Raw genomic sequence first — 18,780 nt, forward strand, 5'->3', positions numbered from 1 at the left:
AGTCCAGCTGCACCCACCCAAGCAGGGACTACTTGACAGCAAAAGAATTCTGGAGAACTTCTCCATGCACTATAAGTCTGTCTCCCTTAGCAGTCGGGCCTCACTGAATCCAGCCTAAGGGAGAAGCTGTGCTGTTTTTGAAATAATCTCTTTCCCTGTGAGCACAATCCAGACATAGAGAGAGTAGAGAGAGCCCTTGGCCAAGCCTGCTGCCACATAACTGCCATCTACAGTCAGACCTGCACTTGAATCCGGGCGCACTGAACCTCTGCTTGAGGGCATTTGTCTGAAAATCAATGATTTTCAGCAGGTCATCATGGGAAGAGCTCAGAAGTTCAGTCCTTTCTGGATTTAGATCCAAGGCAAAGATCTTCCCCAACAGCTCTATTTCTCAAGCCACACTCTCTGATCGAATGTCCCAGAAATGACTTTTCTTGTCAAAATGCCCACTCATCACACATTGCTCTGTGCAAACAACATCATTGCAACTGAATCCTGCAAATGCTGTCTTTATGCTTTCTTGCATAGATCCCGGAGTTTGAGGGTCAGGTCATGACTTCCTGAGATATCCATGCATTGTCCAACAGGAAATCAGCAGAGAGCACTTCCCCACTATGTCCTATGAGCATGTGCCATAATCAATAATCATACACAGTCCAGATTCAGCTTGCAAAATCATTTGAAGTTGTAAGCCCCAGCACTATCAAATGTTATGTATAAACTAAAAAGAACCAGTAAAAAGTAAAAGAAAAAAAAGATTTAAAAATTCAATGCTTGTAATTCCAGCATTACTATCGGGAGCCTTTGAACTCACATTTGTCTCCAAATGCTTCCCATAGCTTAACATTTCCATTCACCTGTGGCCAGTAATAGGGAACCTGCACTGAACTGCACAGCATTAACTTCCCCATCATGTGCATCAAAGACACATAAGGCAATAGTTGGTACCCTCATTTGTTTACCAGAACCAGGATGAGGATGCACATTGTCTTGGGGGACTGGAAAGGGAGAGACAGAGCATCTCTCAAAGATCTTAGTGATAGAATCCAGAAGGCCTCCAGCAGGCTGTGAGGGTCACTCAGCAGCTGCTCTGCTGATAGCTTGCACAGGAGAGATCTCCTCTGTGTGCTCTGTCCCATCCACAATGACTTCAGTGTCATCATCCTGTTCAACGGGCAGCGGTTCCTTTGTGGCTTGGGCAAGCTCTTTCTGCAGCCAGGCTTGCTGTCTCCTGGAGTCCTTTTCCTTCTCTGCATTGAGGCAGCTGGCTTCCTGGGCCTTCTTGGCCATCTGCCTAGTGACTGGCTCCTGGTTCTCTGCAGAAGTTGTCCTCAGTTTCTCCTCCAAGACAGTAGAAGTGACCTGCAGGGCATCATATTCATTCTTCAGGGTCTGGTTGGATATGTCAATATTCCATATGTCACTGTGTCCAGGAACTGCAGGATTATCTCCCCAAAGACTCTCTCTGCAGCCAGTTCCAGCGCCTCAGCTCCTCCACAAGGTGGCACATCAGCTGGAGATGCCAGCAGCACCGAGGCCTGAAGAAGCGGCATGTTGTCACAGCGCCTAAGGGACTCCTATCCTAGTGGAGGCCTGCAACCACAGCATAAGGGGACCAAAGGAGGCGGGAAGGAGAGCAGCCCCAGAGATCAGCTCCACACACAGGTGCTCTCCCAATGCCATGTCCATTTTGTTATATTTTGAGATTCACTTTCCTAATATTTGCTGATGTTTATTGTGTCTCTGTTCATGAAGGATATTAGTTTGTCATTTTCTTATCTCAAAATGTCCTTGGGATGACTGAGGTTCTTGCTCAGCAGTAGAATCCTTGATTAGGGTTCACAAGGCCCTGGGTTTGATCACCAGCACTGAAAAAAGTAATACTAATTATAAGTTTTAATAAAACATGTAAGTGTTGTTTGGGCATTTTGTGACCAGGATCCTTCTGACCTCATAAGATGGGTTTGGCTGTATCATATCATCCAGGACATCCAAACTTTGTATAAGATTAGTATTATTTCTTAAATATTTTACATAATCACCAATGAAATTATATTTTTAGAGTACATTTGATACGTTTTTATGAATTTAGTTACTATCATACGTATATAGCTATTCAGATTTTTCACTTTTTGCTGGTATGAATTTTGATTATTTGTTTTTCAAGTATTTTTTTAAAATCTATGTTGTCATTGTTTTAATCTATGTTGTCTATGTTTTTTATACAATAGATCCTTACAGGAAGATACACAATACTACGTTACTGTAGTACTTTAGGATCTGTTGAGATGCCTTTTGTATTTGATATTGCTTATTGTACTTTTCTCTCTTGCTTGGTCTTGCTCTCAGCAACTTTATTAAGCTTTTTGAAGAATCATTTTCTGTTTTCCTTTATGGTGTCATCATTTTCTATTTTAGTTTTCCTCCTATCTTTATTATTTCTCTTCATCCATTTACTTTGGCTTTTTTGCTTTCTTTATTTGTAGCTTCTCAAGGTGGGAGCTCAAGTCTTCATTGATTTTATCCCTGTGTCTTTTTCTAATGTAAGCAGGTGGATTTAGAAATGCTCTTTTAAGAACTTCTTCAACTACCTGCTATTGCTGTTGCTTGGTTGAATCTTAAGCTATCCATCAGCTCAAAATAATTTCCAATTTCCCTTGTAATTATTTTCTTTAACCCACATGTATTTTTAAAAGAAATGCATTACTCAATTCCAAAAGGTTTGGTTATCTTTCAGATATTTACATTGTTGACACATAATTCTGTTGTCAAATAATATACTCAGAAAAAAATTCTTAAGAAAATCTTAAAACTCACTTTACGATTGTATGACTTAACTTGCCAACACTGTGACAAAATACCTAAGATAAACAACTTAAAAGAAGAAGTGTGTAAGCAAATGTTTTGAAATGGATTCTTAGCCCCTTTCCTTTGACCTGTGGTAAAGTCAAACATTTTGGTTGGGGTCATGTGGTGGAGCAAAGGTGTTCACAACATGGTGTGTGGGAAGTGAGAGAGCAGAAGGGGGTCCAAGTCCTTATTGCCCCCTTCCAGGACATGCCTCCAATGACTTTACTTCCTCAAAATAGGTCCCAGTTCCCAAAGTTTCCACCACTCCTAATAGAGCCATCAGTGAGGGACCCAACATTCACCACTTAAGTATGTGTGGAAAATACAAGATTAAAACTATAACCACGATGTACCTTACAGTTTACTTTGGTGAACGTTCCATGTAATCCTGAAATGAATACGTCTTTAATATCTGCTGGATATAATACTCTTTAAATCTTTGTGGTATTTAAATCCTTTATAGCCATACACTTTTTTTTTCTTTTCTTGTACTTGTTCTACCATTTACAGAGAACAAATGTTTATAACTCTATATAGTGATGGTAGATTTCCTTTAGTTCTTGTCATTTTTTCTCCATTTTTGAAGCTCTTATGCATGCACATTTATGAATTTCATGTTTTCTTAAAATATCAACTCCTGGGCTGGGGTTGTGGCTCAGTGGTAGCTGCATGCTTAGCATGTGTGAGTCACTGGGTCCACTCCTCAGCACCACATAAAAATAAATAAATAAAATAAATGTCTATCAACAACTAAAGAAAAAATTTTAACAATATCAACTCCTTTATAATTATGAAAGACCACCTTTTGTTCTGGTAATATTCCTTGTCTGGAAATCTATTTTAAGGATCTTGTATTTTGTGCCCTGTCAACTCAGCTTAATTGGAATTAAGTTCCCCAGAATTTCCTTTGTTGTACACTTCTCAGAATTGGCCCAAAGGGAAATTAGTTAAAAGAGAAATGTACAACCAGAGAAATGAAAAGTTGTGCTGCAACTGTGTACAATGAATCAAAATGCATGCTGCTGTCATATATACCTAATTAATTAATTATAAAAGAAATGTGTATGAGAGTAAGTCTACATTATAATTTTAGGACTCTTCTGGTTTAATGTGGTGATGGAGAAATGGAGAGGAACTGGTGGGTTCCAGCTTTCCCTTGCTCTCCTCCATTTGCATGGAGCTTTCTTTCATGACTGCTGCCAGCATAGACCCACAGTGGCATGAAGCCCATACCCAGATATTTGGGTGCAGAACCACAAAGAAATAACTCCCCATGTGAGTCCAGCACTTCTTTCCTTGAGGTCCCACTTGAGTTAATTGACATATCAGTTCTCATGCATTACCTTCATTACCTTCTCAGTGGTTCTTCTGACTCTCCAACTCCACTGTTCAGATCCTCTCTCCCCCAATTCTTCCTCTAATTTTTGAAAATGTTATTCTCTGAGAAAGTAAAAGTCTTATATTATAACTGGTATTTATAAAAAAAGAAGGAAAAACACACATTAGTATTATCAGGAATGACAATGGGATATCATTAAAGATCCTAAAAATATCAAGAGCATAATATGGGAATATTGTAACATTATGAACTACCCTATACATATAAATTCAAATGTGAATTCGTTTCTGGAAAACCCCAAGCTACTAAACTAACTCAAAATGAAACAAAAAACCTGAATAGTTCTCTATTATTAAAACCATATTAATAATAAAAAGTAATCTCGAGGTCCATATTGATTAACTGAGTAATTCTGTTAACAACTTAAGAAAAAAAATTATACAAGCTACAGAATTTTTTTCAGAAGATGGAAAAGGAGGAAATACTTCATGATGCATTTTGTGAAGTCAGCATGACCTTAATACTAAAGAGATCCCTGCCTTCTAAACAAAACCAACGAACCCCAAAACCTATAGATCAATAACCCTCATGAACATACATGCAAGTTTGTAATAAAGTATTAACAAATTAATTCCAGCAATACACAAAATGAGCAATACAATAAAGTGGGTGTGATAATTTTTTTCTAATATGAATTCAACTGCATTAAGATACGCGCCAATAACTGGTGAGACATTTTTTCTGCCTGTGTAAAGACTGGGAAAGAAGATCCATCTTCACTGATGTGGGCACACATTATTCAATTCATCCATGGTCCCATAAAAATAAAGCTAGAGGGCTGAGCATGATGGCTCACACCTGTACTCCCAATTCTTGAGAGGCCGAGGCAAAAGGATCTCAAGTTCAAGGCCAGCCTGGAAAACTCAGTGAGACCCTGTCACAAAATAAAATAAAAATGGCTGGAATGTATCTCGGTGGCAGATTGCTTGCCTCGTACGTAGAAGGCTCTGGGGTCAATCTCCAATACTGCAAAGAATAACAACAGCAATAATAATCAAAATGGAGGAATAACTAATTCACTTTGTCTTCTGGAGCTGGGACCGCCATCACTTCAACTCTGCAGTGAAAGCTCCCCTGCTTCTTAAGCCTGTGGGCTCAGTCTGAATTACATCTGGTTCTCCAGCTTTGATGGCATATCATGGGACTTCCTGGCCTTCACAATTGTGGGTCAATTCTCATAATGCATCCTCTCGTATCTATATATCTTATTGGTTCTCTTTGTGGGGGAGAATCTCCCTAATTGCTGGGTTAATCCCAGGGATGCCTGACTGGCTCTCTGTAAAATAATCAATCCTTGTAATTCACTATGTAGATAGTTTAAATACTAAAACTACATAATGATATCAGTTGGCATAGAAACTGTATTTGACAATATGTATTGCACTACCCAATTTTAAGACTTACTATAAAGCTATAGTTAACAAGATATTGTACTATGGGAAAGGGATAAGCACATAGATGAAAATAACAAAAAGATTAGCCTACACCAAGAGGGCCCCATCAGTATGGCCAATTGATTATTGACAAAGGTGCAAAGGCTATTCAGTGAGAGCATCTACTAGTGATAAAAAATAGCAGCATATTATGAATAGAAGAAAAAAGTCCTCAAACTGATAAAGGATGTATCCATGAAATGAAAGAGTTAATATCACACTCATCACACTTCCTGGAGAAAACCAAATGCTCTCCCCATCACACTGGTAACAAGGCAAGGTGTCCACCCTCACCACTCACATCAGCATTCTATGTCAGTCCTAACAATGAGATAGTGCAGAACAAGAAAAGGCATCCATTCTGGGAAAGGCAGAGATAAAACTGTTTCTATCACAGATGATATGATTGTCCATAGAGAAGATCCCAAAGATTCTGGGTGAAAAACTCCCCAAAATATTAAAACTAATGAGTGAGATTAGCTGAGTTGTAGGGTGCAATGTACATGAACAAAAATCAAATGTAATTCTATTAATAGCAATATACAACTAGAAAGCAAACTTTTAAAATAAATACCATTTAAAATGGTTTCCCCAAAATGAAATACTTCAAAAAAAAAACATATTAGAGTGTATAAGTGGCAAAGAATTTTAAAAGGATAAAGAACACCTAAATTAGGAGATATAATGTGTTTATGGGTTAGAGGACCCACAGAGTAATAGCTGAGTAATATCTGTACTCACCGGAGGAAGAAAATCTGGGGCTTGATGGAGCCTGAGAAAGGGCTTGCAAATCTAGGGCGAGTTGGGACTTGTTCATTACTGTGGTTCCATGCAGTAATGGTGAGCACTCTGGACACTTTAAGTCCAACAATCAGAGTTTAATTCTAGGTGGAACCTTTTGTCTAGTTAGAGTAAAAGCCCATTTTCTCTCCTTAAATGGGACTTGGTTTCCCCTCCAAGTCCTACTTTTGGGGAGAGGTGGGATTCAGGGAAGGGTAAGAGGCTGCTCAGGACAGTGGCTGCTCCCTGAGTCCTCCATGGTCCCCTGCTGTTTGCCCACTCAGCCCTGTCCCTCAGCGCTGTCCCCTGGCTCCTCATTAATTCAGGTGCCTGAGGTCCCAACCACTGGGAAACTGGATACCTCGAATCTGGGTGTCCAAGCTTGGGACATCCTGTCCCTGGTGACTCTGAGGGCTCCATGCTTGCTGGCACTGGAGGTCTCCACCCCGTGGCCAATGGGCCCCATGATCCTGCAAGACCCCCCTTTGTCCTCAGGTGACCTAAGCAGCTGGCCACCAAATCCTTGGCCAGGACACCTGCTTCTATTTGGACCTTTGTCCTATTTCCGTACAAGGAGAAAATACTTGAAATAGGAAAAGGTGTTCCTTAGCTCAGAGGTGGGATGATCAGACTCAGTTTCCAGTCCTGGGTTCAAGCGGGTTGGGAGCGGTTCAGTCAGTTACTTAGATTCTTAACTGTCACCCACGTTTGACTGGAAGAATCGCGCGCTTCCTATTGAGGCCAGTAGGGGGCGCAGGTGCCCAGGATTTTGCGCCTCAGTGTAGGGAATCCCAGCGGAGTTCGTCCTGGGAGAAGGCGAGAGGAGCCTGAGCAGCTCGAGGGGCGCCCCTAGAATCGCAGGGTTGCTCCTTGCTTCTGCCAGGCTCTGCTCTGATGAAGACGTCTTGGAGACCATGAAAAGTTATAGCGATTTCCTCCTCTTCACGGAGAAATTTAGAAGAGGACTTGAAAGGAGCTTCCTGTCTAGTTAAAATGTTCCCCGCCTGGCGCTAGACAGCCTTTTCTTTGATTTTTTTTTTTTTTTTTAATTTACGTGGAAAATGGTTGCTTTTTTGAGGGACGCACTTGGGAGCATCTGAAAAGAGTTGGGAGCCTTGGACGGTCGTGTAGGGAGGGGACAGCAACAGAAAGGAGCAAGAAGAGGGTCTACCAGCAGGGAGCCAAGAGGGTAGTTTTCAGTTGCTGGGTTTGGTTTTTCTTTGGGGGGGGGGGGTGGAGTGGGGGCTGGGTATCCGGGATTGAACTCAGGGGCACTCCACCACTAAGCCATGTCCTCAGCCCCATTTTGTATTTTATTTAGAGACAGGGTCTCAATCAGTTGCTGAGGATGGCTTTGAACTTGTGGTCCTTCTGCCTCAGCCTCCCCAGTTGCTGGGTTTACAGGCAGGAGCCACCCCTCCTGGCAGTTGCTGGGTTTGAAACACCAGATTTTCATATATATATATTTGTCTTATTTATGGAACATCAAAAAACTTAAATTGAGCCATAAATAGAAAATGTGTCCCCTCACACAGCTGTGTAGGTAGGAAGCCTGGAGTGTCCTATTCTGCCAATCCGGATGGTCTCTCCTCTCCATATTGCATCTATTCGTATCCTGTGAAGACAGTGCCCTTTGGTTTCATTGTCCAGCTGCCTCTACTATCCACTACCAGCCACAGTACCAGGGCTAGAGATTGATCCACAGTTGTCCACCCAGTTGTCTTGCTTGCCTAGGCTAAGTGGACACCCTTCCTGGAATCACATATCCAGTGTCCTCTGGAGGTAGTGAGCCAACCTCAGGACTACTGATTGATCATGACTTTTATAAAAGAACAGGCAGCAATTAGCAGGCTCTTAAGCTTTCTACAAGAGTGGGACCATGCTGGCAAAGTCCCAAGGAATCACATCCTCAACAATTTCATTCAAACCGACCAAGGCAAGACTTCCCCTGAATTGAAGCAGGAGTTTTGCCAAGGATCCAGCTTGTTCCTTGTAAGCTTGATCCTGCCTTGGAAGCAGGTAGCCTTTGCTGCATGGTTGAAACAATAGGAAATTTCAAAAGAAAATAAAAAGAACATTTTTAAGGGAGCTTTTCTCTTAATATTCTCTAATATTTTAGAATAGGACATTTGATGATTAAAAAAATATGTATATCCCCAAAGTCAAGGATTCCATTGACTTCTTATCTTCCCAACCTGTAAGTGTGTCCCCAGTCTGACCTCTATCTCTTTTTCCATCAGAGTTGAAGTCGGTATTCTTTCTTAGGGCTGATTCTCATTTGTTCAACATTTGAATCCCTTCCCATCTCCTCAAGGATTTTATTTTTTCTCTCCTGTAGTTTTCCCTTTTGCCTCATTACCAGCTTTTTTTCCCAACAGTATTTTGTATGCTGGAATCTCTTTTGCCTTAAAAATAAAATTAAACCCATGCCTCAAACGTAAGTTGCACCAGATCCTGCCCTTCATAGTGAAGCTTGTTGAAAAGGCTATTCACTCTCCCTGTCTCCACATCCTCTCCTGGTTCCTCCTCTGCCTACTTCGGTCTAATTCCCGTTGCCCGGACTCCACTGATGCTGGTCTTGTCAAGATTACCAATGGTTTTCTAATTGTGGAGCCCAGTGACTACATCCTCATTCCTTATACATGAGCTGAGTGGCATTTGTCAATCAGACTTTCCCACTTCTCAAAACACTCTTCCCTGGGTTTCTGTGATGCCAAGTCTCTTTGTTCCTCCCTTTTTTCTTCTTTAAGGGAATACTTTCCCTTACATGTTGTTGTTCCTTGAGACTCTATTTCTCTGCTCACACTATCAAGTTCTCCCTAAGTGGTCTCATCCATTTTCATGATAATTTCCCTCTGGAATCTGGGCTCCATATGTATATATCCAGCTACCCTCTCCACTCATGCCTCAGGACGACTCTCATATTTCTGGCTTGGGGAACGAGGTGAATGGGAAGAGAACATAAAAAAGAAGCAAGTTTAGGTGTAGTTAAGTTTGATTTGGTACATGCTGAGTTTGAGGTTCCTGTGTTCAGGAGCTCTGTAGGCAGAGCAGGACTGAAAGCAGATTTGGACATCTTTGAGGTGGTTTGTATTATGAAAGATCTGGGGATATTCTTGGTCTGTCTGCCTGTGGATTCATCTCAGATCATTTCATTTGTTTTGTTTGGCAGGACAAAGGATTGAACCCAGGGTCACCGTACTACTGAGATATAACCCGAGTCCTCTGTATTTTTTATTTTGAGAAAGGGTCTCATTAAATTGCCAGAGCTGGCCCTTGGACTGTAATCCTCCTGCCTCAGGCTTTCTGGTAACTGGCTTATAGGTGTACACCACTACACCCAACTCAGACCCTTTTATTATAGAATTTTCTCCTTGCCTGAACCCCCTTCCCTTCTGAAAACCCCCTCCTTATTTGACTAATTCCTCCTCCCATATTCAGACCTCAATTTCAACATCAGTTTTTAGAGAGCCCTTCACCGAGGCCCAGACTACCCGAGAACCTGAGGTTCCCATTACATGTACTCACAGTCCCTCCCTCTGTCCTGATAGTCATGACATGTGATCGTTACTACCTGCTCAATATCTCTTTCACCCCCACTGAGACCAGGAGCTGCATCTGTCTCCTTCATTGTTCAGCTGTGCATTTCTATTATCTAGGAGGGCTGGCACTTGTTTGCTGAATAAAGGAGTGAATGAACCAGAGAGTCTGCAGCTGGGCAAAACTGAAGGTTTAATTAAACACAGCTGTTTTTTTTTTTTTTTTCTTCCATTTAAGTCACTGATAAAATTATTAAACAGCCTGGTGTGGTGGCACATGCCTGTAATCCCAGCTATGGGTGTGCTGGGGTGGTAAGATCACAAGTTCTGGGCCACCTGGGTGGCTTGGTGGGACCTTGTCTCAAAATGGAAAGTAGGGGCTGCTGGAGATGTGGGGATGGAGCTCCGTGGTAGAATGCTTCCTTGGAATGCATGAGGCCCTGGATTTGATACCCAGCTCCACCAGAACAAACTTTTTAAAAAGTAAAAAGGGCTAAGGATATAACTCAGTGAGAAAGGGCACCTGCTTTTTAAAAAATTGTTAATCAGATTCAGACCTAGAACACAGACCAAAGGGAATAGCTCAGAATATGTCTCTAGGTTTATCCTAATGTCGTCCTTTGGTGTGCATAAAAGAGGTTTAAAATAAAGGTTAAGGTTGGGGACACAGCTCCATGGTAGAGTGCTTACCTAACATCACGAAACCCTGGGTTTTAATCCAGCGCAGCACAAAATTAAAAATAACAAGTACAAATTACTAGTCTACTTCCCTATGCCCACCCACCCCTAGGGTTCTGATTTAACAGATTAAGTATAGGGCCCTGACCTTTATTTCTAATAAGTGCTCCCAATAACTCTGATGCTATGGTTCAGGGATCATGCTTTGAGAAATGTCAGTACCTGTAATCTGGCTTCTCAACCCTCAAGTCATGACACTAATCTCACCATAGTTATCAGCAACCTCTGTGCAGCCAAATCCAGACTTCCAGTTTTCTTTCCTTGTCTTACTTAACATTTTCCATTTGAACACAGGGTGAGGTAAGTGAGGCAGGATCTCAGGTACAGTCAGATCCTGTTTTTATGTAAAATGTTGATATTTGGTTCATCATGAATTTTATATTAATTTGATTATTTTAAATGTTGCATTGAAATATGATTTTATTGCTGACGGGTTTTTTTGGTGCCCTTTACAGGGATGATTTACCACTGAGATATATCCCCATCCTTTTTTTTTTTTTGGGGGGGGGGTCTTGCTGGGTTGCAAGGACAAGCCTCAGGCTTACAGTTCTCCTGTCTCAACTGCCCAAGTCACTGGGATTATAGTTATGTGCCATTGCACATAACTTTTGTTCCTCTTTAAATTTGAGATCCAAGGCAAGTGCTGTGCCCCCCTCACCTCATCTAGTCCAGCTTGATGGCCACTGCCCATTCTCAGCTCTCTTCTTCTTGTCCTTCTTCTATTGCTATTTCTCTGTCTCAGCTGCAGAACTTCCTCCCACTCCTTAAATGTTAGTGTTTCCAAGGATTCTGTGTTCAGCCCACTTCCTTTCTTACTCAGTAATTGCACTTGTGCTAGGCATCATCATTCTTCACCACACGTCATGTGATAGTAATAGTGCCTAACATTTAGTGGACAGTCAGCTAATGCTTATGCAATGACTGGATGAACCAGGCCTTAAAGGTACAGCTGTAGATTCCATTTCTATAGTCAGAATTATTCATTATTTTCTAACTTTGGGAGGTGGGAGGAGTACTGAGGGTTGAGTCTAGGGGGGCCACATTCCCAGCCCTTTGCTTATTTATTTTGTGGTTTGGGACGGGGTCTCATTGGGTTGCAGGGGCCTCCTAGGTTGCTGAAGTTGAACTTGTGGTCCTCCTGCCTCAGCCTCCCAGGCTGTGGTATTGTGGCATGCACCACCATGCCCAACTCATAATTTTCTAACATTTGTGATCCTGTCATATAACAGAAAAATAGACCAGCTGAAGTGATAGAGTGTTTTGAATTAGAGATCCCATGTCTCCTCCCCAGCCCTGCAGTTATAGTGAATTTTGGAGGGAAACAAATCAATACAGAGTCATTAACTTTTGCACGACTGACTACCAAATGAGCCTAAACCTTTTTTGTTAATCTTGAACTTCCAGAATAGATCAGTGACAACTAAGGATTTATATATTATAAAAAGCAAAATTAAGTTGGGTGGCGCATACCTGTGGTCCTGGTGGCTGAGGAGGCTCAGGCAGGAGGACTGAAAATTCAGAGCCAGCTTGGTGGCTTGGTGGGACCCTCAGCAAATTAGGGAGATAAATAAATAAATGGATATTAGAAAGGACTGGGGTGTTTCTCAGTGATGAAGAATACCTGGGTTAAATCCTCCTCAGTACTGCCAAAATCAGTAAAAATGGCAAAATTATTAGTTACCATTTATTGAGTTGTTTTTCATTTTCTAGGCACTAATACAAATATTTATCTCATTGGAGCATAACATAATCCTAGTAGGTGATATTTATTATAGGTAATAAAAAATGAACCTTGGAAAGATTGAGTAATTTACTAGTAAATGGCAGAGATAAGGCTTGGAATGGGTCTGTCTGACCCAAAGCCCATAGGCCATCTATTGTACTCCAGGGTCTCCCACTAGGTAGGCAGTGCAAACCCACAACTCCACCTGCAGCACCATACAGGAAGACTACCCACATCAGCAGCCTCACGCACTCCCTATGTCTACAGGTAGAAAGGCCCAGCAGGAAGAACCTGGGCTAGCCTGCTCAGGTTCAAATCCCAGTTCCACCAGTTCCCTTTGGTAACTTCACATTACTCTTCGAGTAAATGGAAATACTGATAGTATGCACTGAAGAGCTGTAGTGAGGATTATATGAGACAATGCGAGCAAAGCAGTTAGCACAGTGCCTGGTATTTATTATCTACTGCTGATACTGTAGCAAACTTCTAGAACTAAATGATGGAAATAATAGACCCAAAATATGTATAGCAAGTGACTATGAAAACAAGACCAGTCTAGTACCGAGAGAAAAGATGGTGACAAAAGTTGGTTGGCCTAGCTGGTCACTGAAGAAAAGGAGAATGCACTGAGTCAGGAACAGAGCAGAGGATGGGGGAACAGGGAGGGGATAAGGTAGGGATAAAGAGACTACCATGTGGCTGACAACCTGGCCCCCAGCTATGGTGGCAACATGCACGGGAGCCTAGCTCTAGAGCAAATGCTGTTTTTGCAGTAAAGAGCCTTTCCTAATGAACCAATCTGTATTTACTTCTATTGGAATCCTGGAAACCAGGGTGCAGCAGGGATAATTCGACTCATTCCCCCATCCTTCCCCCAACAAAGCATCATTACCTCCAACCCATTACATGAACTTTTATCAGTCTTGGAAGCTCTCAGTCATCCTCCATGAGCTGTAATAATTTCAGCTAATTTCTTAAAGTGTTCAAAGAGCCTGTGATATGTTATGAGCCTAGTATAGTAATTGTTGACTGGTTCCCTTTTTATTGTGTCTTGATTTTATGCCTGTATCCAAGCTGACACATGCCCTGGGTGCTATATTATGATGATACTTTTTGCAAAGGCTGATTTTTAAAAATAAACATTAAATATTGAGATTGTTTTAAATCAAAGTTTAATTTTTCTACCATCTCTTGTTATTCTTATTAGGAAGCCATACAATTCTTTATAAGGACAGTAACCTCCAGTGTAAAACTTTGAGCAAGTACACAATTGAGAATTAATGATGAAGTTGAAGTCTAGGAATGGGACCCAAATTAATGAACTATACTGAGACACAAGAGTGCAATGATCATGGCTTAGAGAGACTTGAGAAATTGACCCTCAGCTTTTTCCATGCACCATTGATTTATGCAAGCATCCTTGCTCCCTAGGGAACCTGTCAGAGCCACGGTGGCTAAACTACCCTGGAGGAACTTCCTGGATAACAAGGAATGACCCAGCACCTATCCTCTCTATGTTGCCCCTTCCCCTTTAGCTGGTGTCTCCTCTCAGAATAAAGGGTGTGCTCCAGCTGCTTTGTTATTCTGGATCTGAGGGGTTACCCAGAATCAGGCACAGGATCTATTTCTCTAGGGAAAACCACCCTGAAAAGCATTCTTTGACTTGTGGTTCAGCTATATCACTTTACCTATGTTAAGAAAAGTTTTTCAGGTCCATAGCATCTTCTTATCAGCTGTGGGCAGGTAAGTTCCACTCTAGAGAAATTCTAGTCTCTCATGGTATCCTGGGCATTCATACCACATGGGATTCTAGGTATCTGTAGGTGCCCCATAATCTTCAAGATGGGCCCAGATGTAGTGTCCCCCAGAAGTCTGCTCCAATTGCTCCTCCATCCCATGTTCCTCATTGGCGCTTTACTAGTTAGTATCCTTTTGATTGAGAATTACAAGTAATTCATGCTACACTCAGGAAGAACAGATTTATTGGCTTGCATAACTGAACAACCCAGAGGTGGAAATACATATTTCAGACCTGACTAGACCCAGGGTTTCAAACAATATCATCAGTATTTGGTCCCTCCCTCCCTCTTTCCCCTTAAGGTCTCCATCTGTCTTCTATGTTCATAAGGCTCTGTGTGCTGGGGTTCCCAGGAGCTCCAGACATGCACCTTATAGCTCAGCTATGCTGAAAAGAAACCAATCTTTAACATGGGTCCCAAGAACGTTCTGGCTTCTGAGCCTCATTGGATCAGCTTAGGTCACATGCCTGGCCCCACACCAATTTCTATAGCCAGAAGGATGACATACCTGTCACCTGTTTACCCCACTAAATTCACATGACCCAAGATTGGAGGAAGCATGAGTCCCCAAGGGACAACCAAGTTGCTATTACCAGAAGAAGGGGAAACAGAGTCTGGAAAGCCCCAAATAAAGAGATATATACTTCCTGCTAGAAGGAGGAATATCCAAAGTATCATATCCCTTAACCTATGGACATTTCCTGGATAGGAGGCAAAATGTGTGAGGAAAGGAACTTAGACTCCCTTAGGAGGTCAGTGTCAAGGAATTTGTCAAATGTTTTGTTTCAACTCTTCTATTCCCTGGACAGTAATTGGTACCTGATAGAATTTCTTGAGGTCAGAGGTGTCCTAAAATTGTTAGAAATACTTGGACTGGAGAAATTCAAGGAAGAGGGCAAGAAGGAATCCACCAAGCTTCTTCAGCTTATTTCAAACTGAGGAAGTTTGTGAAAGCTATGGTGGGTACTGTGTGTGATGAGGTGTCCAGGGCTCCCTAGGAGCCTGGGTGGAATGGTGGCAGTACCTGCCACTCTATTTTGGGCTTTCCAGCCTCTGTTTCCCCTTCTTCTGGTAATAGCACCTTGATTGTCCCTTGGGGAATCATGCTTCCTCCATTCTTGGGTCATGTGAATTTAGCGGGGTAAACAGGTGACAGGTTCATCATAGGACTGATGCACAAGCAAGCATTTCATACATGGCTCAATTAGCTTCTGTCCATATCACCACCAGAAGACCAGACAAGATTTTTTTTTTTTTTCTAGCTGGGCACAGTGGTGCACACCTGCAATCCCAGCAGCTCAGGAGGCTAAGCCCGGAGGATCACAAGTTCAGAGTTGGCCTCAGCAACTAAGTAACACCCTGTCTCTAAATAAAAACACAAAAAAGGAAAACAGAAAGAAAATGTATGTAACTTCCAAAAACTATTTGTGTTTTTAGAGTTCTGGTTTTGAGAAATGTAATAGGCAAATGATCACTGATGATATTGACAAATATTATTAATGGTAACATTTCTAGTATGAAATTAGTTTTTATGTTTAGCTCAAAATAAATGCATCACACATTGCCAGAATTAAAACTAAAGATGAACACTTAGAGAAAAGGGTGGAGACACATTGTTTCCATCTCTTGGGAAACCAATAAGGCAAGTGCTGTAATTTGGCTTGTTTTTTTTTTTTTGAAAAAAAAAAAAAAAAAAAAAAAAACCAGGACTAGTCTAAGCAAATGAAACAAACCAAAAACCTCCCCCCCACTTTCCCTCTAATGTCAGATGTATCTGTCAGGACTGTGCCTGGCTAGATAGAACCCTCAGACCCTCCAATGCAACATTAAACATAAAAGGGATTTGAAAAATTGAGAAAAACCTTTTAACCTGTTCATGTAAAAACCCTTTCTAAGGAGATTTAGTAAAGGTAACATCCATTGGCAGCTTAGTTGAGGTTTCTGCTGGGTGTGTTGGTGCATGAGCACACACAGTTAATTCAAATTAGAGTCACCAGGGTGCAACTCACATCTCTGTTTACCACAGAGATGTCTTAAAGTTGAATTTCAGTTTCAGCAGCTACTTCAGATTTACCTGAGCAATATGAAAGACAATGTGTTCATTATATAGTAGGCAGGAATCGATAACACCTGATGAGATCCCAGTCCTTTATACTCTCCAGAGTAATACTAGCCAAAGGATCAGGGATAGTTTTGCCCAAATCTTTTGACACTCTGCTTGCCCTTGGGTAATTGGTTGATATGTGAAGCATGCTTCAGTTCATACATGTTCCCCAGGACAACTTCTCCCAAAAGGATTTAGCCTATCTGGTCTCCCTGAGATGTGCGGAAGTAGTAGGTACTCTTTGAGACCATATCAGCAAAAAATATCCCTTTGCCAAACATGTAGCCTGTCACAGGTGCTTCAGGCAGGGCTATGCCTAGACAGGGGAACAGGATCCCGGCAAAGATGGTGGTCCTGCACCTGTGCCACAGCAACCTTCGATTGTGAAGCTACTTAAAGGGTTTGTAGTGTTGGCTCTCCCCTTTGCACTCTACCTTAGAGATAGCCAAACTTCCAGGTCATAGGCATTGTGCGTGTTTGCCTGTGTTCCTAACATACTTCCTGATGATCTCTGCTTCTTCAGAGTCTTTGTCAACTACCTTAATGTCACTTTTGAGCTTCTTATAGTTGACATCAATGGGGTCCTTGCTACTGTCATCAGATCCACCCCTAAGCAAACTGCAGGCCATCCCAATGTCCAGGAAGTTGTCCAGCATTTGTACTTTGGCCTGCACACTGTCTGCATTGTTCAGGAGCAGGACTTTCCCATCCCATAGTCAAGGGGCATCAGAAGCAATTTGGTGGGGGGTGGGGGGTGTATCTGGGATTGAATTCAGGGGCATTTGACCACTAAGCCACATCTTCAGCCCTATTTTGTATTTTATTTAGAGACAGGGTCTCACTGAGTTGCTTAGTACCTCGCCCTTGCTGAGGCTGGCTGGAACTCCCCATCCTCCTGCTTCAGCCTCTTGCACTGCTGGGATTACAGACATGCACCACCACACCCAGCCTGCACATATAAGCCAAAGAGTTTTAAATTTCCTTTTAAGTAGATTCCTGTTTGGTGACAAGTTAACACTCCCACTAAATGAAATGAATAGATTTTAAAAGGATATTAAAGAAAAAGCTATCCTGTCTTCAAGAAAGTATACAAACTTCTCCAAAAAACATACAATTTAAGACATGTCTCCCAAGTACAACCCACTGACAGTAAAATCTGATACTTTGTACACCTGCAGAGGTACACATCTGAATGACAATAAGGCTCCAAAATTAAAAGGCTGATGCTTGCTGAGTATCCAAGAAGCCTTCCAACAACACAAAACAATTCCCACTAATACTGCCCAGCAGTGCTTGTGAGCTGGGGCCGGATGCCAAGACTGGCATGCCCAGGAGGCACAGGCACTTGCTGGAGAGACATCACTGATCATCTGGAGCGCAAGAGAGTGTGCAACAGAACTGAGCCCAGGAGAGGAAAACACATACTTTTTTGCATGAATCCCTCTGCTTGGTCATAGCTCTGAGTATCTAGTCCCCCAAGTTCACACTATCAGATTCACTGATTTTTTTTTCATGTTTTACATGAACAATTAAAAGATTACTTTTAATAAAAATTAGTAACATTTCCATAGGAAAGGTCTCTAATTGAATACAAACTATACAGATGATAAAACTGTCATAGATTGCAATATGCACAAATATTTCTACATACCCAAATTTTGGCAAAGAAGATCAAGGACAGAGATAGAAAACCCAAGAAGGCAAGTTCTATTTGTGCCCAATTCATGCAAAATAGGGGTACCATCTTGTCAGCTTTGCAAAAGACCAGGAAAGTGATGCCTATGACACCCATCCCAACTCAATCTTAAAGAGGTTAGGGAGAGGCCTGTGTAATCATGTAATATTCCTTCTTTTTCTAAAAAGTGAAAAAGATAATCCATGAAACATAAAAATATCTGATTTTGTGTTCTTTGTTTTTCTAAGCTAAGTATATATCGTTGAGTACATGCAGGGAAGTCTCATCATGTTTGACATGACATATAAAAACACTGTTTTTCTCCCGTATAAAAGAAGTGAATTTTGTAATCTTGACAGTACACTGAGATACAATACTTTGGACATGACTTACATGTCTATTTAATATCTATTTAATAAAATTGCAAACTTTCAGTAGAAAGTTTTCTGACTATATGATTGGCACTTCAATTTTGTCTTTTTTGTATAATTACTCAGTTTACCCTGATTTGGTTAATTTCTCTTCCACTGCTAATCTGCTAGCCAAAAATTCTTGTCACTTGAAAAAAGAACTCTCTTAATACTTAATTTACCTTTCATTCTTTTATTATTTATTTAGAACTTACTATATCCCTGGCTACATATATGTAAATATGTATAAGGTATGTTTTCTATTGCAAGAGATAAACCAGCAGTGGTGGTGGTGTGTGCAAAAGTTGAGAGAGAGAAGGGAAGTGAAGA

At 41.4% G+C, this 18,780-nt stretch overlaps 1 pseudogene; it reads right to left on the reverse strand.

Annotated features, from left to right (window-relative positions):
* Positions 1–114: 114 nt before the first annotated feature.
* On the reverse strand, positions 115–17,021 carry LOC114096709 (autophagy-related protein 16-1-like; annotated as a pseudogene).
* Positions 17,022–18,780: the final 1,759 nt, after the last annotated feature.

Source organism: Marmota flaviventris, chromosome 10 (genome assembly GCF_047511675.1).
Source record: "Marmota flaviventris isolate mMarFla1 chromosome 10, mMarFla1.hap1, whole genome shotgun sequence".
NCBI lineage: Eukaryota > Metazoa > Chordata > Mammalia > Rodentia > Sciuridae > Marmota > Marmota flaviventris.